At 36.4% G+C, this 22,183-nt stretch overlaps 1 long non-coding RNA gene across 1 annotated transcript in view; it reads right to left on the bottom strand.

The window, feature by feature from the left end:
• The window catches only part of LOC146997588 (uncharacterized), a 38,972-nt gene extending 17,153 nt beyond the window's left edge, over positions 1-21,819 (bottom strand). The window contains exons 1-2 of the long non-coding RNA XR_015040498.1: positions 21,714-21,819; positions 14,482-14,623 (exon numbers count right to left, since the gene is read on the bottom strand). This is a non-coding gene — a long non-coding RNA (uncharacterized LOC146997588). The remainder of the gene's footprint in view (positions 1-14,481; positions 14,624-21,713) is intronic.
• Positions 21,820-22,183: the final 364 nt, after the last annotated feature.

Below are 22,183 nucleotides of genomic sequence, written 5' to 3'. Positions count from 1 at the left end.
ACTCAAAATTATGAAATGAAATTTTAATAAATTGTTAAAGTAATTTTCTCTGTAACTTTATATATTTCAATAAATTAGTCTTTATGTTGAAGGTGGAATTATTGATATCAGAGGATCTCTTACCGATTCTTTTTCCCAACTACCAAAAACTTACAAAAATGTCCCGCATAACATGTTTGAGTATGAACCGCAAGCAAAATTCGTCACGTATAAACACTGAACTAAATATGATTTTTTTTTTTTTTTTTTTTTTTGTTTCAACGGCGCATAATGCAAAAATGATTTGTACATAAATAAATGTAACGAGCAAAGGATCGGGTAAATAAACATTTTTCTTAATGTTATATTGCCACTGAAAATATTACAAATTCTCTTTCACCAGGAGTATAAAGAAGTTCAAGTTTCTTTATACTCCTGGTGGTATACTCCTGGAGTGTTTCTTTTGTTGGAGAATAAGGTGAACTTAAAGTTTTCAGACCTACTGCATCTATTAAAAGATGTTCTGAAGAAATAGAAGCTAGACTGAGTTCCAAACAACTTAAAGAGAAAATTCATTTAAGTAGAAAAGGCAATTAGGTACAATTCACACCCAAGGAACACGAAGGAAAAAAATCACGTTAATGACCGATATTTGCAATAAAAAATGTTTTATGTTTACCAGAATTGTTCAAATGAACGACCAGCCATGTATACATCACAACGACAACGGATCTGGTTTATGAAACTTGGATTGACTCTCTTGAAGAACTTGTCCAGATGGTATAGTGGTTAGGGGAGCCTAAGTTAAGAGCCCGGGTTCAGATCACCGAGAAGGCATGTATGTAAAATTGTCTGTCCCTTCATAGGAGGTAACGGTGGCCGCATATTAGGTGTTTCCACAAAAAATGGCCACCGCTTCTGGCTTTAGAAGTGGCCAATGGCCGTTATAGGCAAGTGCAAATCATTGAGAAAAAATTCTCTCATGACGATCTTGTTGCCAGAATCTCTGCTGCAGAAGTAAAGGATATCACGGATATCTTTTTAAACTGTACTCTAGTCACTTCATCGTCGTTCTGATATATATAGTATATTGAAGATGATGTTTTTTCATTTTCATCTATTCTTGAAAATATTAAACATTATTTCTGGTAAATATCCTTGACTAAAAGTACTTTTCTTTCTTCATGTTTTTGTACTAATTGTGTTTCTGCATCCGCATTTCACATCCTACCACAGAGTGTTACGAATATTGTTATTTTGTCGTGCTTACTTAAATTTGTGACCATCTGTTCTCTATTACAACCTGTTAATGCTTATTTTTCAGTCTTAATATTAATGATGGAATGAGAGATCAAAAACTGTTTCAGATTTTAAACTGGAAATTAATTTTTTTAGGCTGCCCCATTCCTAGTAAAAATGCATTTCTGGAATTAAGCATGTCTACAATATCCTGCCGACAGACTAGCGCTCCACTTCAGTCGTTATAAATCTTAAGCTTCTGCTTTTATAAAGGTACATGCTGTATAATTTCTGATGTTTTCTGGGAAATTACTCCATGATTCATATGGACAATATTTCTGAAACACAGGTAAATCGTTAAAAACTTAGATACGTATCTTGAATAACTAACTGTGCAGTATACAATATATGCGTTGCTTCGGCAAATTAACAGCTGAAGTTTTAATTTATTCAACTGACGATACCTAGCAGTAGATTAATGGCCACTGGATTCACTAGACTTCTAGAAGGATGTCAAGGGTAACGGTCATTAGCATTCGACCATTTAAATGAAGGCCGCTATGAATAAAAATATACTAATATCTTGTGATCAATTTATTTATTTTTTCTTTCAGATTCTCTTCCCTGAAGGGATAGTGCGATTTGTTTTAGAGAACAGTTTATCAATTTAACCCAGCTGCTCTTCATAATTGAAATTTGTCGTTAAATATAGATGTGAGAAAATCAAGCATTTTTATAACTAATTCATTTCGTGTACTTTATTTGAAAAATATTTTAAATACTGAATAGCGAAAGAAAAATATTTGATACATCAATGCACTACTTATTTAACTTTATGTCTGTTACAAATGATATATATTGCAGTTAGAGCATTCATATTTAAGAAAATGAGAAATTTTATACACTAAAAAAATCTGCAAGTGTTTAAAAACTAATTTCAGCCTTAGATTGATGTTAATTTTAGAGCAAAGCTGCAAAGGCTTGATGGAATGTAAGCCGAATTCTTGTTTCTTTTTTTCCCCGAGCAATAAAAAGAACCGATTTTTTTCTTCAAAAGATATGACTTTCTGTTTGATGAAATGAAACTAAATAAATTGTAAAAGGAGGAAGCAAAATTTATAGCACCAACAGTTATAAAAATATGCATAAATTATGAGAAAAGACAATTTTAAACACTTTGAAAAGAACAAGGTTAAAATTAAGATCGAAAGCTAATAAATTTTAATGAATGATCCAATATTCAGGAAGATCTAATTCACCAGCTGAAGAAATCTTTTAGATCATTTTAATGAAAATGAAGTTAATAGAATGATCCCGAGCCTAAAAAATATTTATCATCCTGGTCGATTGATATGGCAGTTGGCCGAGGATCGCTGTCAATTTCTAACATTTGAGAGTTGGATGCTTCTTGCATTCCTAATTGCCCTAATATCATGATGCTCAAAATGATCAGGATCTTTTGAATAAAGCCTAAATATCTTTAATTTCGGGGTCCGTTGGTAATTCAGCAATAATAGTTTCACGAGAATTAAGGGTTTATGCAGTAAGAATAACATATTTTAGAGTGTTCCCTTCCTTATTTAATTTTATTCTTGATAAAACATCGACTATTATATTTTCCTTCTCAAGTGTATGTTTAATGATTAGGTTGAATTCTTGAAGTTAAAGGCCTTTGATGATAAATTTGACGACTAGGCCCATCTAATACAGCCTTCTAATCAGTGACGATAAATTCTTTCGGCAGTATAACCACCCACAGCCGAGTGACCGAATATATTGTAACAGGAGCTTTCCCAAAATATACTCTAAATTTTTTAATTGGTAACAAAACTGCTGGGGTTTCGCTTTCTGTAGCTGTAAAATTTCTCTGCGTAGGATCGAGAGTTTTCTTAAAGTATGCCATCTTTTTTAATTAGAAGAGCACCCACTGCTTATCTGGGGGCATCTGCAGCGATTTCCAAGTTTTATTAGCCGCCCAACTGGGATAGTGGTTAGCATCGCTGACTGCCGTGCCGACGGGCCCGGAATCGAACACCCGGAGAAGGCATGGATGTTTGTAAATGTATGGTGTTGGTGTGGCATGGCGGCACTCTAAATATGCGGCGAGCCGAAAGTCCTCTTGCGTGGTTTGGTGGAATGGAAGAGGGGTAGGAAACCCACGGACCGTCCCCCCCCGGTGAGCTCTCCATCTAAGTTGGGGGCAGAAGAAATCAGGGAGGTTAGCATTCTAACCTTCTTGGAAGAAATGAGCTAAATCGCACTGTCACCTGAAAGGCTGCTGCTAACGGCAGGCATAGTCTAACGCTCTTTGCCATGAGGAATTTCGTAGGCTTGTGCTGAGTATGCGTCAGACAAGTGAGCATAAGCAAGAACAACAGCATTTGTTTCCGCTGACCAAGTGAATCTAACTTTCTTTCTTTTTAACTTTAAAAGGGCTCAGCTATTTTAGCGAAATATTTAATAAAAGTCCTATAATATTGTTACGAAATGTCAAGGCGCGGTGAGACGGCTTCCCCGCAAAGCAGTTTTAGGGTGGCCATAAAATGGCAAATGAAGGTAGATTTGCCACATTTGGCGAGAAATCACCCATTTGGCGACATTTGGCGATATGCCATGGACAGATGGAGAACCTTTTGGAACGAATTCTTACCGGTTTAGCCCAGAATGTTTTCAAACACAAGCCGAAAGCTATATAAACCCTGCTGGTCCACAGTCAGTTAGTGTGTGTGCCTCGTCTAGCGAGCTGATAGTCACTGATTGGGCGAGTGTCTCGAAGTCTAGCGCCGAGTTGGTCGTCGAGTGCATCGAGAGAGTCTTTTAGTGCATCGCGAGTTAGTGTATCATCGACTTTTGTCTTAGACAGCGCTGAGTCGAGAGCTATACTCTTGTGTATCGTCGAGTGCATCGAGTTGTAGAGTGGAGAGTCTAGAGAGTACGTGGAGTTCTGAGAACGACCAAGCAGAGTCGGGAGCTGTACTCTGATGCTTTGCAGTGAAGCTGTCTCCACCGTGATAGCCTGATAACCTGAAGTCTGTATCGCTGATCGTGTCAGCGCGTTTATAGTAGATCTTTGACGACACTTAATGAAACAGCGTAAAACACTTTATTTAGCCAATACTGATCAGGACAGTTCCAAAGTCACGTTAGAGTAAATAACGACGACACTTAATGAAATATCGAAACACACTTTATTTAGCTAACACTGATCAGGACAGCTCCAAAGTCACGTCCAACTCCCTATTCTGCTCGGTCGTTCTCGGAACTTCACGTACTCTCGAGACTCTTCCCGCTACAACTCGAGATGCACTCTACGATATACAAAAGTATAGCTCTCGACTCAGCACAGTCTAAGACAAAACTCGACGATGCACTAAAAGACTCTCTCGATGCACTCGATGACCAACTCGGCGCTAGACTTCGAGACACTCGCTCAATGACTAACTATCAGCTCGCTAGGCGAGGCATACACTCGATACTAACTATCTGGCACTCCAGACGAGGCACTCTGACTCGTTCTCTCGACGAAGCACACCTCTCGATACTGACTAGCTGACTAGCAGACTATACTTGACCGGACTAGCAGTGTTTATATAGCTTTCGGCTTGTGTTCGAGAACATTCTGGGCTAGACCGGTAAGAATTCGTTCTAGAAGGTTCTCTATCAGTCCATAGCACATCGCCAATTTTGTCGCCAAACGGGCGATTTCTCGCCAAATGTGACAAACCTGCCTTCCCTTCCCATTTTATGACAACCCTAAAACTACTTTGCGGGCAAGCCATCTCACCACGCCTTGACATTTCGTAACAATATGAAGACATGTCTAAAAAGGAAGATAACTTTTTGCACTATTAGGTGGACGAAAATTTGTATAGTTATTATTTTTAAATTTTCGGTTTCCATTAAATTTTTGATATTTTAGCTGCTAAATAATGAAGTTCTTTGGCCACAAATTTAGATTTTGTGGTATTTACTTTTAATCCTGCTTCGTTTAGAAGCGAAAGAACTTTGTGTAAGTCTTTAATGTGTTTGTCAATTATCTCACTGGTAATTATCATATCATCTAAATAAATAAACTTGCCTTTACCTAGAGACAATCAATTAGTCGTGGAAGTTCCGCATAAACCAAATGGCATTCTTTGAAAGGCATGAACACCTGACTTTGCGATAAATGAGGTTTTCGGAGCGCCTTCCGGCTTTACGCCAATCTGAAAGTATTTGAATGTTAGGTCTGAAGCAGTCATATAGTTAGACTTTACTTTGCGAATAATTTCTTCACTTATGGGAAAAGGACAAGACAGGATATTTAGTCACTCTGTTTTCTACAACACTTAACAACTGCAACACTAACACTAACTACAACACTAACACTAACTTAACTACAACACTAACACTAACTTAGTCAATCAACTGCAAATCGCTACGCTTTGTGGTCTATGGGTCGGCGATTATTTTTGTTTCGACATAAAACCACCGGAATAAGGACTACTTATTGGAGTTATAATTTTATTTCTTAGCATCTCCTATACACTGGTGTGCAAAAATTAAGGACGAGACGGTTTTTTCAATATAACTTTGCACAAAAGCTTTCCAAATCAACAAACTTAATACCGTAAGATCGCCAATACGTAAAGACATGAGTAATGTAAGCAACACTTACTAAAAGAGAAATCAGAGGGATAAAAAGAACCTTTATTGAAAAAGTAGCATGGAGCGCAATGCGACTGAAGGCCGAAACATCCCTGTGATGGTGTCCAGCAAGGGAATATGACTGACTGCTAGGCAGGTTTCACAGCGTCTGCCCATGCTGAGAATGAGGGTGTCAATGAGTTGTTGAGGCATTGCTGCCCATTCGTCTTGCAGCGCCAATCGAAGCTCCGGAATCGTTACTGGTGGTAAGGTACGAGCTGCCAAGCGTCTGCCTAGAAAATCCCATACATGCTCGATGGGATTGAGATCCGGAGATCGTGCCGGCCTATCCATACGTTCAATATCCTCACTCTCTAAGAGCTGTTCGGCAGCTACTGTGCAATGACATGGTGCATTGTCGTCCGTGAAAAGGAACTGCGGACCCATAGCGCCTCTAAAAAGACGCACATATGGAAGAAGAATCTCGTTACAATAACGGGTCCCGTTGACTGAACCTGCGTCGAAGATGTGAAGGTGTGTACGACTACCAAGCATGATGCCTCCCCAAACGAGAACACCGCCACCTCCATACCTGTCCCTTTCAATGATGTTCGAGGGATGATTGCGGCTTCCCCGCTCTCTCCAGATGAGTATGCGATGAGAATCGCTACTCAGACTGAATCTGCTCTCATCTGTAAAAAGTACTCGTCCCCATTCATTGTCTCTCCAATTCCGGTGTTCCCGGCACCACAGAGAACGCCTTCTCCGATGGGCAGGCGTTAGAGATACACACCGTACAGGGCGTCGTGGAAACAGACCACCACCGTGCAGTCTTCTGGCCCCGGTAAAACGCGATATCGGTCGTCCAGTCGCCTGTGTCGTGTGTCTAGCGATTTCTCCCGCTGTCTGCCGCCTGTTTCTTCTGGCTTGTAAGGCAATATACCGGTCATCTGCGGGTGTGGTTCCTCGTGGACGACCACTACTAAACCCCCGGATAGCTGTTCCTGTAGTTTGAAATTGTCTCCAAAGTTGTGAAACGATGCTGTGAGCAATTTCGAACTCTGCAGCCACACTTGTCACACTGCGGCCTTCCTCCAACTTCCCAATGATTCGATCTCGGGTAAAAGCTTCCAGATGTCGTCTAACAGATTGATTATTCGCCATTTCTCGCTGAGGCAGCAACTCGGTGTGATTTTAACTGCTATACGGCGTGCAATCTCTTTGCCGGAAATGCTGATCTTACACCGACAACATGCTTTATACTACTCAGACACTCCCCCATTACGTCTACCTGCATATCTGCGCATGTGCTACCGTACATCACCTTACTTAATCTCCCGATTGGTCTTTCTGTCAGCTCTGCCTCTTCGTTCAGCTGATATGCTAATTTTTCGACTTCGCCCTTAATTTTTGCACACCAGTGTATATTATTGTTGCGTTTTTCTCTTGCTTCACGTTCGTATGGGGTTCGTGGATTTGGAGTGAATAACGACGACACTTGATGAAGTATCGAAACACACTTTATTTACCAATATTAATCAGATAGCTCCAAAATCACTTTTACAGTAGTCGAACTGTTATAAACACGCTGACACGTTCAGCGACACAGCCTTCACACTGTCAGGCAATAACGGTGGAGACAACTTCACTACAAATCAGAGTACAGCTGCCAACTCTGCTTGGTCGTTCTCGGAACTCCACGCTGCTCTCGAGACTCTCCACGCGATGCACTCGACGATACACAAGAGTATAGCTCTCGACTCAGCACAGTCTAAGACAAAACTCGACGATGCACTAATTCGCGATGCACTAAAATACTCTCTCGATGCACTCGACGACCAACTCGGTGCTAGACTTCGAGACACTCGTTCAATGATTGACTATCAACTCGCTAGACGAGGCATACACACTAACTGACTGCGGACCAGCAGGGTTTATATAGCTTTCGGCTTGTGTTCGAGAGCCTTCTGGGCTAAAACGGTAAGAATTCGTTCCAGAAGGTTCTCCATCCGTCCCTGGTATATCGCCAATTTTTTTGCCGAATGTCGCCAAGTGGGCTATTTATCGCCAAATGTGGCAACTGTGCCTTCCCTTGCCATTTTATGGCAACCCTTAAACTGGTTTTCGTGGAAGCGATCTTACCGCCCCTGTACATTTCGTAACACTGTCCCCTCCCAAGGACTGTGCGTCCCAGTACAAACCTTTGTCAGAAGCCAAATTCGATACAAACAAAACATAATGAAACAAATGACATAACTAAAGAAACAAATATTTACACTATGTACAAGTTAGATACACAAATTAAACACATAAGAATTTTAAATTATACAAATTAAAGTTCAGAAAGAATTTCAGTCTCAGTCTTTTCATTCTTTATACCCGGGCCAAATACTTTTCCACTGCAGTTCTCAGATGCATTTCTGTTTTGCATATCACAGTCTGAAGATAAAGTCCTTTCAGACTTTTAATCTACAGGAAGATCTGAAACTGTTTGTTCACCACTCTGTAATTCATTCTCAGCAGGCATACATTTCACCTCGGTATTTTTAGTAATTGATACATGCTTATTTTCCTCCGTTTCCTGGGAACCAGTTCTGATGTTTGCACCAGTTTCGCGAATAGAATCCGTTCCTTTAAAAGCAAAAATATCCGAGTTTAGAATCAAGTCTTTGTCTGTAAAACCTGCACTTTGAGACGCACACATAATTTGCGAGGTGAGTGAATTTTCTTGCACTACTGGAGCACACTGGTTAAGCTGTACATCAGATTCTCCCATCTCTGCATCACATGCACTTTCAGATGGTTCAACACCTGCTGACTGCGTTTTCATAACTTCACTATCAGTTTCTACGAACTTGACAGTCGCATTTTCACTTTCTTCTATCTCTATTTCAGGCACATGAGAATCAAAATCTTCCTTCCCGTCTTTTAATTCTTCGTGTTTTTGTTCTTTTTCTTTAATCCCGTTAGTTGTTTTATCTTTCATTTCTTGATCTTTCTCAAAGTGATCTTTCTCAAAGTTCATTAGCTACTTCCTTCATTTCTTCATCATTTGATTCTTCAGATACCATTTCCATATCGTCTTTTATGGCTCCAGTTTCTTCTAAAGGCTCCACGTTCACCTGTTCATATCCGTTTTTATCTCGGCTAGGAAGTCCATCAAAGTCTTCGTTTTCTCCGCCATGGCTTTCCTCTGCAGGCAGGTCACTGGCATTCACTCGCAAACCCCGCTCCTGACACCAGTTGTTGCGTTTTTCTCTTCCTTCACGTTCGTACGGGGTTCGTGAATAACGACGACACTTGATGAAGTATCGAAACACACTTTTTTTACCAATATTAATCAGATAGCTCCAGTCGTCGAACTGTTATAAACACGCTGACACGTTCAGCGACACAGCCTTCACACTGTCAGACAAAAACGGTGGAGACAGCTTAACTACAAAGCACCCGAGTACAGCTCCCAACTCTGCTTGGTCGTTCTCGGAACTCTACTCTCGAGTCTCTCCACGCGATGCACTCGACGATACACAAGAGTATAGCTCTCGACTCAGCACAGACTAAGACAAAACTAGACGATCCACTAAAATACTCTTTCGATGCACTCGACGACCAACTCGGCGCTAGACTTTGAGACACTCGCTCAATGACTATCAGCTCGCTAGACGAGGCACACACACACTAACTGACTGCGAACCAGCAGGGTTTATATAACTTTATATAGTTTATATAGTTCGACAACATTCTGGGCTAAACCGGTAAGGATTCGTTCCAGAAAGTTCTCCATCCGTCCATGGTATATCGCCAAATTTGTCGCCAAATTTCGCCAAATGGGCTATTTTTCGCCAAATGGGGAAATAATGCCTTCCCTTGCCATTTTATGGCAACCCTAAAACTGCTTTGCGGGGAAGCCATCTTACCGCCCCTGTACATTTCGTAACAATATGCATTACTGTTATTTGCTCTTTAATTTTATCATAACGATACAGCTTTACTCTTACAGGGAGGTTTTTACGATGCCAATACTGTTGCTCACAATTTGAGTGCGATCTGGCCTGTCATTAAATAATGCAGAAAATGACTTGCCAGTTTCACTGTGTCTTCTGTTGATAGATGCCTGATTTCGATCTCCAGGGTTGTACTTCTTCTTCCTCCACATTTTTTCATCACACATCCAGCGGCGATGTGGCCTCCTGGAAATTTATTTTTGCCCCCATCGATTTTAAGAAATCATTCCCTAAAATCACTTGTGCTTCAAGATTTTTTACGACGAAAAACATTACATTTTGTTCTTAGTCCTTAGTTTGCACATGTATTGCATGTACTCTACTTACCTTGAGGTGCAATAACTTTTGCTCCTGCAACGCCAAACGATCTATAGCTCCTAAAACTTACTTGCGGAAAAAAATTTCCTATGGAAAACTGCACTGAGTTCCAGTGTCTAACAGTGCATCTGCAGAGACATTATTCAGCAATATATGTACTACTGGCAACGCCAAAATTTTTAACAGCTACTGTATATAATTGAATTTTAGATTGATTTTCTTGTTTCGGAAGTAGGTATACCCTTTTATCTTCACTACTCCTGGCTTAGTTTAAATTTTCTTTAGTTCCTTCCGCTTGTTTTCTTTTTTGTCTTTCATTTTGGCGGTCGCCGCTCGAGGTTAAATCTTTTTGCCTATTTCCAAAAGCTTATTTTGGTTAGACTGGGACCTTCACTATGGTGGAGGCTTAAAAATTTGCCCATTTGGCTTCTGATCATATCCTGCCATATGTTTATTTTCAGCAGTCCATCTACTTTCAGATTTCATGGCGAATTCAAACAGATTCTCAAATGTTGTTGGTTTCAAAGAAATTTTATTTTGAGGCAGTAACCTGGTAAAACAACCTGTATTATTTCTCCGTGAGACCTTTTGCCATACAACACATTTATAATCTGTAATTTTCGCAATATAAAGTCAGTTAGTTTTTCAACTTTAATCTGATGTAGACTGAAAAGCTCTCCTTCAAACTTGGCCCTATCTTTTACAAAGAAGAACTCTTTGATGAGTGCTTTTTAAATATTTCAAATTTATAAGTATTACTCCCAAGATCACCCAACACAAATTTGCCAATACAATTGTACCGAATTAAAAGCTGTCCTCTGAAAGCAGCAATTGCTGTTGTGACTTTCTGAACTTCTGGTTCTCAATATAATACAAAATGCGAATTTAAATGTTTTAGTTCCCGAAGTTTTCCCTTCGAAAGTAAACGTGGGTTTCATAGCTGCTCGCATAGTGCCACAATGAATCCAAATCCCTCCATAGGACTACCTGGTGTCGGTAGGGCTTGGAATGTTGAGATGGGTAGACTAAATGTAGAATTTCCTCGAGACGTTGTCCTTATTTCATTTCGTTCGACGGTTTAGACACTCATTTGTTTTCGTAACATACACTAAATCAAGACTCCTTTGTAGAATTAAGACTTGATCGCTATGTCTAGGAAAGCAAACTGTAACGTACTAAGGATGTAAAACTCCCTTTTATTACGAACTCAAATAAGTTGAACAGAGGGCACTCCTGGTGCTTACAAAACCAGTCATATAACTTGAAATCAAAAAGTTTTAATTAGCCAAAGCTACACGCAGATAATTAAACGCACAAGTTGAATCTAATCTACACCGGCGATACAGCACAATCTGCAAGAATAAAGCAACACTGTAGACAGGAATGCTATTGCAGAATATCAACTAGTAACGTAGTGTTCAGCAGGCAGAGCACGCTCAAATTTTTGCTTAAATACCTGCAACCTGAAATTCGCATTTAGTAGGAAAACGGAAAGACAGAAGTGACCGTAAAGGTTCCTAATATGAAATGGTAAGTTAATATAAATACCTTACCATCTTACGCCAATCCTACTCATATCGCATTGCAGTGATTTCAGCTGGCTATCCAGGCCGCTTGATTTAGCTTAACTACTTCATATAAAGCTATCTCAAAAAGTATGTGAAGGCATATGATAATACGCCCTCATAACCATTGATGAGTTGAAAGATTAAAGTGTATACAGCGAAATCCTTAGACAATGCTTTCGCATGCAATGATGTTTTTAACTTCTTGACTGGAATAATATGTTTAACAAAAGGATCATCAATTTGTAAAGTAATTAGGCTTGTCGAAGCAGAAAACATGACAAATGTGCAATGCTCTCTTCGGAATGCTAAATCCAGACCTCTTGATTAGTAGACGGCTATACTTCCAATTACACCCCGAATGCTCGCAGTAAGGAGAGAGAAAATACCCGTCAACTTGAACTGTGCGAATTCAAAACATAACAGTACCACAGCAAAATCTATTGATTCTGTAATAAATACGTACGAGAAAGCTTATACTAATTTCTTTTCCATTAGCCTTCTGATTCTTTTAAAAACCTTCAGCTGTTTTGGATACACTTTGTGTATGATAATAGTTACTCAGATGCATCAAATCATGTAGGAGGAAAAAAACTGTATTGACAAAATGATACAGGAAGTGCAATAAAATGTACGGATCTCTTTAGTTTGTACTCTAAGTACCGATTAAAGTTGTGGTATATATCAGAAAAATAAATACCATATGCATTTTAAAATATAATAATCGTTTTTTTAGTCCATATAGGCAGTTTGCCTAGAAGGGCTATTAATTTCGTTTTAGCATTTTGAGCTGGTTCATTATAAAAGTCTGAATCACTTTTCAAATTGTTGCCACTAAATATTTCAACACTACATTATATCTAAAGAAATTAAATAATGAAGAATCTGCATGAATGTATGTATTTTCCCGCATTGTGAAAAAAAAAGGTACCTAGAGACATCAAATTTTGAATAACGTAGGCCTACACCCGAATATGAGCAGATTTGGAATTTGTTTTATTGTCTGTTTCATATTTTGTAAAATTTAAACGAATTTTTGATTAATCAATGTTTTAAAGCCAGTAGTGACGACACTGTAGGGAATAAAACATTTTTATCAGGGAGGCTATCTATCGGAAATTCTAAAGATGTGCTGTTTTCAAATATTTTCAGTCCAGATGGGCGTTAACCAAATGCTCTCGAAACGTGTGTGGGTCTGTAAATGAAAGAAACGCCCGATTGGGCATAATATAAAATCTGAAAGCTTTCGCATTTTATTTTATTTATTTATTTGGCTAATATGAGATTGGGAAGTATTTTTTAAAGAATTTAAAAATTTGCATTGTATTAGCATTAAGTTGTTCTTGTAGTAGCTGAAAAAATTAAAGCGGTTAAGTTAACACATAATTTGGAAAGGGGTCATTTTAACAATTGTAAATCCTTTTACTAATAAGAAAGAATCTTCAAAGAGTTTAAAATTTTATTAATTTATTTTTAGCACCAAATATTCCCTACAGTTGTTGAAAAAATTATAAAGGTCATCATATTATTTTAAAAGGGGTAGTTACTAACGGCAATTACAAAATTATTTCCAAAATTTTTGATTATCTTGTATTTACAGGCATAGTTCTGACTACGTTGAGGAGGAGAAAAGGATAAACTCCTCTGGAATTTTCTCCTCTTTTTAACAGACAGCGTTAAATTTGAAATGAGTACTAATCTTGACACAGGAAAAAACTGCAAGAGGGAGAAAGGTGAAAAGTGTTAAATATGAAAGGGAGGTGATAATATCTTGCAAGCCAAACCGGATCTAGTCACTTGTCAGGTTTTAGACGACAGGGAGTAAGACTGTTGTATTTGCACGGCCTGGTTACGCCTAAAGCTATTTACATCTTTTGATTGTCATTAAATACAGCTTATGGTAAGTCATGAGAAAAGAATATCAAGCATTTTTGAAAATATCATTTACAATAGAAAAGAAAATTATTAATCCAAGTATTCGGTTAAGAAATTATTCAGTTAAGAATGTAAGGCATACTGCAGTAAGAAAAAAGAAGTGGAAAATAAAATGTAGCACATGGTATCTCGAAGGTATTCTTTTTTTTTTTTTTCCATAAAGTCAGGAAATGGAAGAAGTGTGTCCCAGATTTAAAGAGAGAACCAAGTTCTAAATTTCGTAAGAGCTTAGATGTAACTTAGTCATTAAAATGCGCCTCAAAGAATTATTAACTTTTCATTTTAAAAATGATGCTGCAAAAAGGTAAAAAAAGCTTTTTTGTTATTTTAATATATATTACTGAAATAAAAACTGTTTTGACTATATTTGCAATACATAAATAATTAATACATAATTAAAAGGCAGTTTCAAGTATGCTATTTTTAACACCACTTATGTCGTATCGACAAAAGTCAAAAACGAGAAATAAACGGGAGTTGGGGCCAAATTGCGGTCTGAAAACCTTGCAAATTATAATTTAATACCTCAAAAAAAATTTTGTTGTTAAAATTCTAAAAACTGAAAAACAATAAAAAAATGAAAATTTTAAAGTTATTATTATTCTTTATAATCTGATTTCTGTATTTACATTCCAAATGAATACCTGATACAATTCTAAACTAAACAGTTATAACAGAGCTAATATCGGTGGCACAAGATAAACCGAACGTGATACGGGTGACTTTCTTTGGGTTCGATTTATCTTGGGTCACATGATAGTACCAGAAAAAATTTACCAAATTCTAATGAACAATATAAGGCGATGAAAACTTACGCAATGCTTCAGGTTGCACAGGTGCTTTAGAAGCGGGAGAACGTTCCATTGAACGAACATTGAAAACAACGCGCGATCTGAAAGATCTTCCATAAGCATTAATCCATTTTCTTTCCATCCCCAAAAAAGTGTGGAACGAATTCTGGAATTTTTGTAAGTGGAGCGTCAGAAGATGCTCAGAGGTACAGAAGACATTATATACAGTTAGTGTAATAGAAGACAGTTATTGTAATACATGGGGTAATCCTATTGTGTTGAACATGCAGTACAATTATTACGACATGCAGTATACGCATTATGGCCATGACGACAATGTACTCTGTCATCGAGCATTTATATTTCGTGAATTTCTTGCCAACTGCAATACGTTATCGCTTCCATATTTGCTCGTCAGATTTAGTCGCGGTATCCCATTCCAGTCTTACGTACTTCTGATTCTTTAATTCCTACTATACAGGTATTCGGAATGAGGACATCAATGGAACGTCAGATGACGCTAAACGACATTGCAAACATTGTGGTAACGTATAGGATAATGCTATTGTCTTGGACAGGGCTTCGTAAACGTTTTTCACTCGCGACCCCTTTTTATCAATGAGAATTTTTCGCAATTCCTAGAACAGCATAATATTTACGAAAATTTTATGGGACCCCATAAGCATTGCGCAAATTCGTCACATGCGTGAGTAAAACTGTCAATTTTTCCACTTGTACTGTAATATACTATTACAGTTTTAGGTCATTAACTTTAATTTCTAATTTTAAGACATAGAACAGTGCGGAAATTTTAAATAAGTAATAGACGAAATGAAAGCATCACCTACAAAGCAAGAAAAAGGAACGTTTATATTATAAAAAGAATGCGCCGAAACGTTTTCGTTTTTACTTTGTCTGTATTGTAGTATCTTTATCTATTTTTCGATAGTGTGTAAAAATTCTTGGTAATTGTAAAATTATTACAAGTTAAAGAAATATCAAAACTGCTAAAATTTTTGACGATCCCCTGCTGCAGGTCCCGCGACCCCCATGAGAGTCGCGATCCACAGTTTAAAAAGCCCTGGTCTTTCACATATAGCATCACATTGAATTGCCCAGGGTGACGATGCACTCTGTCACTGGGCGCTCAACTTTCGTGTGCTTCAAGCCAATTACAGGATTTTTTCTTTCCTCTTGCCGATGTTCAGGGTGAATGCATCAAAAATCGATTACGACCCATTTCAGGCATTCTCAGTTGAGACATTTTCAAAATGGTCCCATTTCAGTTTTTGTTGATGGACAGCTAATAAAAGTCTTCACCTTCAGCCGTTTCAGACAGAATTGACATTAAATCCGAAAATATGATTCGTGGTTATGTAACTATGATATATGTGGAAAATAATGGCAGAATGACGCTCCGCCATTTAAATTTTATGTTTAGATAAAACATTAATGTCTCTTAGTAGTAATATTTAATTACAACAAGAATATAAGTATTTTTTTACTTGATTACAATTATTGTTGTTATGAAATATGGCATGTCTATTTCTGAAGAATAAGGGCAGCTAGAATATTTTTAGAATTCTCTACTTTAAATAAAAGCGAAATGTGAAGACTCTTGAGAACTGGGCTAACATTAAATCTAATTAAAGATTTTTAATGCTCCAAAGACTCATGAAACTCCAGTTTTTTAATGTTTAATAAAATAGACTTATTATTTTACGAACTTGTTTAAAAATGTTCGCTTCATTGTGGATAAGAATGTAGATCTGTGTATAAAGATATAGAATTTTTTTACCACCATTTGCTTAACAGAATTACTATATGATATTGAAATATAATACATATCTTCCTTTTTCGGTTGAAATATGTGTTTGCCATCCACTTTCAAAAGAACGTTTTCTTTTGTTTTCCTTTTCCATGCACGTGCGCGTATGGCAAAATTGCATTCCGCAGCGTTAACTTTCTATGGAAAAAATATGTTTAGTATAGTTCAGATTAAGAAAGTATGTTTTACGTATACAAACCTAAATATTTATTGTAATTTAAAGGGGGAAATGAAAATGTTAACTGTAAGGGTTTCTGTTACTGCTTAATAAATAGGTACATGACGCAATTTAATAGCTGGTGATTCTTGTTTGGGACAATGTCTGACGCAACTCCTTAAACGTTTCGTATTAAGAAGTGCAAAGTTTTTTAAATACCCGTCATACAGGATCCTCTCCTTTCTTCATTTGGGTCAATCTCCAATACAAAACCGGACAGTGTCCTGCTCCTTTTGCAACAATTAGTTTAACTTCTTGTATGTTAAAGGCTCTTTATCTTCATTATCACTGCTTTCACCGCCTGCTAGTGTTTAGTTCGGCAGGATTTACTGCATATACAAAAAGGAACACCATTTTACATTCCTTTTGAACATTTATTTAAACCTTTGTGTGAAAATTGTACCATCAAAATAACGCAATATACTGTTGATGGTACATGTATCGTGGTTTGAGAAACTCTGAGCTAAAAGAAAGATCACCAATAATCTACTATTTGTAAGATTACGCTAAGATTATTTTTCAGCACAGTTGGTAGAATCCAGAATTTCTATAATTTAGTTTATATATAAATAAATACTCCTCTTTCAGTAAATAAATAAATAAATAATTTAAGTCTCCTTTCGACCTTTAATAGATTGGACTCCTTTTTAATATACATTTGTGTGTATTAAAGTTTTCGAATTTGTTGCTTTATGCTCCTGAAATGAAGGATATTTAAAATAAAAGAAATATATTATACCTTCATTGTTAACATAAAGTTTTAATGCTTACTACGTGCAACCTTATGGATGAATTTTTCAGTCGCAATTTTTAGCTGATTTGGTTTTGTCAAATTAGAAAAATAGTGTATAATAAAAATAACTTATTTAAAAAATAATAGAATTACATTTTCACAATAGAATTTCAAAATTAATTATTTTTCTACACGTTCCTGTGTTACAAGTTGTTTACACAATTATCAAACTCTGAAATTCTATCCATCTAGTTGAGAAAAACCTTGCAGTCAAGCAGGAAAATGTTATTTTTGGAAGTTTTATTTGAAAAATTAAATTACTATATAATTTCATAAACATATTTTCTCCAAATTAATAAATATGTATACATAAGCTAATACATTAATTGTTCTGTTGTCATGCGTACCCATACATTTGCATAAAATTGTACACAAAAGCGTTATATGCCTCGTTCAGGAGATTTCAGTATGAGGAATTTGCTGAATTATAAACGTCAACATACACCATGACTCTCTAAACAGCAAAAGCTTCGAACTTTTTTTTTAACCATAATTTTGGCTCTAGAGCGAACGTTTTCACAACGTTTCTAAGAACTGAAATTTAATATAAAAGCTTTAATATGGCGACTTTTTAAAATCTATTTAAAAGTGCTTTGGCCCCTTAATTAGAATCTTAAGGATCACACTGCAAGTTTGGCAGAATCATTTAAAGAATTTCGTCACTGACTTTGCACCAATAATCTTGACATTTGGGAATTCAGTACCTCGGTAATGATGCTGAGTAAGAAAATTCGAATAGATAGCCATGCCAATCATTTCGATGTTTTCTTTGCGTCTCAACAACATTTATGAACCGGATATTCCACTACGAAGCGATTCTAACAAGTTAATTCAAGGAGAATTTATGTAAACAGATAACGGAAATTGAATAGGTTGCTAGAGTAAAAGGAATTCAATTGTCGAAGATTTTTTTGCTTTATTTTTAACATTTGCTTTCGCCTTTTATTTGTATTTTCCCTTTCTTTCTTGTTGATAGCGTTTGTTTTCTGAAGCTGTTTAACTTGAAATCTTGGCGTATCATCTTTTTTGCATATTTTTTATCCTAAGATGAGTTAGACAGTATTATAAAAGTTAAATTTTTAATCAATCATACATTCGGTCTCCAGATAGCCACATTTTATGACATCTAAAAATTTTGAACCAGCAGCAGTTTTGAAGATCTAAATTGAATAGTGCGAAACATATTTAGCAATTATTTTAAATCTTATAAAATGTATTTTATTTCCATCAATTCCGACACAGAAGATTTTTTAGAACAAGAGATACTAATAGTCTCAAACCTCACTTCTTTGTCTGTATTACTTTTCAAATGATGCTACCAAATGTTATCTCTATGTATTATTTTTAAGGAAAGGATAATATAAAAAATGTATGGGAACACAAGTACCAAGATGTGGTCACCAAACGCTGTCGCCATGTATTGTATTTAAAAAAAAATAATGTAACGAATAAAAAATCTGATGTCAACATCCTGTGACTTCTTTGTACGCTTATTAATTAAATTATACATACTTTTTGCTGCATTTCATTTAAACTTATTTCATCTGAAAGTGAGATACTACTCTCCTGTTCTTTAATATACGAGGGCCATCCAGGAAGTAGATTACGTTTCCGTCTGTGTCCGCTAGGGGCGGGGCTAGCGCGGCCATCTTGGGGTCAGAGCGTTGCGCAGCTCAGTCTGCATCTAGCCGTGCTAGTGAGAGGTTCGTGCTGTGCTCCGTTCAGATACTGTGACGGTTTGAAATGTCTGCGTTAATTGAAAATCCCGCGAGCTGCGAGGTGCGCTCAGTAATAAGGTTTCTGACTGCAAAAAACTGTAAACCGATAGAAATCTATCGGCAGCTTCGTGAAGTGTATGGGGACAACATTATCACTGAAGGTGGAGTGCGTCAGTGGGTCATAAGATTTCAAAATGGCCGAACCAATGTTCACGACGAAGATCGAAGTGGGAGACCCAGCATAGTGACCGCCGAACTTCTCGAAAAAGTCGATGCTAAAGTCCGTGAAAATCGAAATTTCACAATAACGGAACTTTCTTTGAGTTTTCCACAAATTTCGCGAAGTTTGTTGCACGAAATCATCAGCGAAAAGCTTGGTTACCACAAGTTTTGTGCAAGATGGAAGGCAAGAAGAGGTAACGAAGTGGTTGAAGGCGCAGGCGGCCGAATTTTTCGACGAAGGAATTTCCAAGCTCGTACATCGCTACGATAAATGCCTTAATTTGTATGGTGACTATGTAGAAAAGTAGTATTTGAGTGTGGCTTTCATCTGTATATAATAAAATTTGTTTCCTTTACTTTGTTTATTTTTTTATTCCAAAACGTAATCTACTTTCTGGATAGCCCTCGTAACTACACATCTGCTAAAATATTAGTTTTTATTAATATCAAATACGTAAACAATTCCTAATTCAACAATCTTACATGAAATATTAGGATAAAGTCCCTTTATCACTCTTTTAATAAGTCTTTCATCTACCTAATGCTGTTTTTAAAAATTGTTATGATGTAATCGTTAACAAATTGAAAACAAAAACAAAACTTTGGAAAGTTACCAAATTTTTAATTTACATTTGTAACATGCTTTTACTGGGTTTCAAAACCCTTCGAGTAATGTGACCTTTTGATACTGCCGACTGTAACCTAAACTGGAGGCTTACAACCAGATATTATAAGAGTTCCAAATACAAAATTTCAGTATCCACTAGCGCCGAGCGATAAAGCCGCTGAAAACTGGTAGTTCGTCTCGGGACTCGAATCAGAGACGAACGTGTGTAGCGTGTATACGAGCCAAGCAGATAGCTATACAGTGCTTTGCCATAATTAAATAAACCAATTCAACACTTTACGGAGAACCGTTTGGAAGTTATACAATATACGTACTTATAGATATCAAGACGGAATTAGTCAAAGCGGATTAGGGAAATGGATATATTTCCTTTGATATCTGAAAACTGAAATCCTTCGTGATTACAGTACTTCGCACATGGAAAGCAAGTAAGCACACACACAGGTAAACATCGCACAAGTAATAATCAGAATAGTGCATAACTACACGTTATAGCATTCCCATATACACATATTTACGCTTTCCTTTATAATTGTAGGATTTTATATTAATCAACCAGCTAATCTATTATTTTGCCTATACTTTCGCTTTTACTTCCGTTGGCTCTCACCATCTGCTACTGTTGCATATCTATTAAAGTAAGGCAATAAGCTTTTTGACTGCCTTTACGGTTCTAGAAATTAAAATTTCATATCTGAATCCATAAATAATCGATTTTCCAAGGCCGATAATCTACTGTACTTAAAATTACAATATAAGTTGTAATTTATGAATTGAAACTGATTTCGAGATTAAGTTAAGATCTGCGAATTAAAATTAACCGATTATTGAAATTTATAGCTTTGCGAAAGCGAAGTATATGCGAGCAAATGATATTATTTATTTTTCAGACTTTAAAAATCTCCGTCAGTTTCGCTTACTCAGGGATAGATTACTTGAAAGAATTGCTAATGACAAAATTGATACAAGTTTTTCTCCTTCTGTACACATGAACTTTAAAAACTTTATAAACGATATTCTACCGATCAAAATGTTTACTTTAATCTTTTTTTCACCTCATCTGTGTTCTTACACATTTAGTTTGTTTGATTTTCCGTAAATTACGCCTTCTCTTAATGTACTTCTCTATTAATAAAATTCGCTTTTTTTTGGGGGGGGAGGAAGGGTGATACATAGCGCATAAACGGCGCGTGATATTTTAGTACGTATACATTAATCAAATTAAAAAATGTTTCGAATTTCAATTAAAAGAAGAAAAAATAAGTCATATGCTAATAAAGGACAACTTAGATAAAATTTCGACTATTTAGCATCTTAAATCTTTTAATCGTATTTTTTAATTTAAATTCTACAAAAATTAGCTAAAATGGGCCAAGTAGCTAAAATGGGTTTGATTATCTAAAATTATTACACGCTGAATCCTTATACTATAATATACTTTCCAGTGCTGTACTGATTGTGAGTAGGGAATTATTTCAAATGATAATGTGATTTCGCAAGTATGCAACCATTTCAGTTTTTCGAGCGTTCTATTCGTCCAGGTCGTATTTGAGCGCCCTTAGTATATTAATAAATTTATCAATCATTCTATTATTTTATGTGATATTTCTATAAATGCGATTAATATTCACATAAAAATTAATCATATTTACTATTTAGTTTTCCCCTTTTTGACAGTTCAATTACATTTCTTACAGAAAACATTTTATATATCGAACTTTTATATGCAATACCGAGTCATTGGCTCAAAATTGAAAAGTTCTGTTGTATTCATCCCAATGCGGTAATACTGTGGTAAGCTTCATTTTCAAAAATATTCTTGTAATGTAATAAAACTAATGATAACTTACCACCAACATTGAATTACAGGTTAAAAGGCTTATGCTGAATGAGATAGTTGATATTATAAAAAAGCTGTTTTGAACTATAAAATCTGTGGTCAATGTTCAAATAAAAATAATTTAAATGTCAAAAATAATTTTGTATTATCTGTATTAACCGATCGGAATGCTGGTCGTAGTTTGATATGATTTCCACATTTCGCAGGTGTCTTCTGATAATGTAATGTGTTTTCTGCTTAAGTACTTTTTTGAAGGGGGAAGGAAGAGGATTGAAAGTGTCTTACTTTAGATAAGTTTAATCTTTAAAGAGCAGGTATGAAGCTTATTTTTAGTAGGAAGAATTACACAATTAGATGAATTGGATCCCCAATTTCACTTTCACACTAAATTTTAAAGCTTCTACACCTCTTATTTCTTATTTTTTCTTCATAATGCTGTTCATATCAATAAGCTTGCTGAAGTTTTCTTAAAAATTTCAA

Source organism: Stegodyphus dumicola, chromosome 4, assembly GCF_044657685.1.
Source record: "Stegodyphus dumicola isolate Sdum_Otavi_A_Nest chromosome 4, ASM4465768v1".
Taxonomy (NCBI): Eukaryota; Metazoa; Arthropoda; class Arachnida; order Araneae; family Eresidae; genus Stegodyphus; species Stegodyphus dumicola.
Note: the sequence above shows the minus strand (reverse complement) of the source record. Positions and strands in the feature narration are given on the sequence as shown.